The sequence below is a fragment of the Amphiprion ocellaris genome, chromosome 23 (genome assembly GCF_022539595.1).
Source record: "Amphiprion ocellaris isolate individual 3 ecotype Okinawa chromosome 23, ASM2253959v1, whole genome shotgun sequence".
NCBI classification, from domain to species: domain Eukaryota; kingdom Metazoa; phylum Chordata; class Actinopteri; family Pomacentridae; genus Amphiprion; species Amphiprion ocellaris.
Window position 1 is genome coordinate 15,014,593 of NC_072788.1, and position 637 is coordinate 15,015,229.

Here is a 637-nt window from a genome sequence, read left to right on the forward strand (position 1 = left end):
TGCTTTATGACCTCACTGAGTCACTGAATGTTATTGACCTTCATCTGTTTAATAATAAAATAGATTGTTCAGTTTAACCCTCGTGTTGTCCTGCGGGTCAAAATTGACCTGTTTGAAAATGTGGGGAAAAAAAATTCAGTGAAACTTCTGATGTCCACATTTTCAACATTTTTGGGAAATCTCTGAACATTTTTTGGTGGGAAAAAAAATGTTAAAAATGTTTAAGAACATTCACAAAAAATTACCAAAATCCAGCAAAATTGGCTGGATTTTGGTGGATTTTTTTCTGAATGTTCAAGAAAATATTAGAAGTTTTACTGATATATATGTAATCACTGTAGATATTTTTAGGATTTTTTTTGGAAGATTTTTACTCATTCTTTAAAAATATTTGCAAGACTTTTGTTGCCAAATTTGGGGGATTTTTTTAAAAAATAAAACTTTTAAGGGAAGCTTTTAAGGAATTACTGGAATTTTTGTCCTGAAGGTTTTGCAAATTTTCAGAAATTTGGGTAATTTTTTGGCTGAATTTTTGGATTTTTTTCAGACAAGGAAACTATTTTTTGGTGCCCGTAAAGGATGACAACAGGAGGATTGAAAGATTTAAATTTGTGAGCTAATATTTGCTCATAGACCA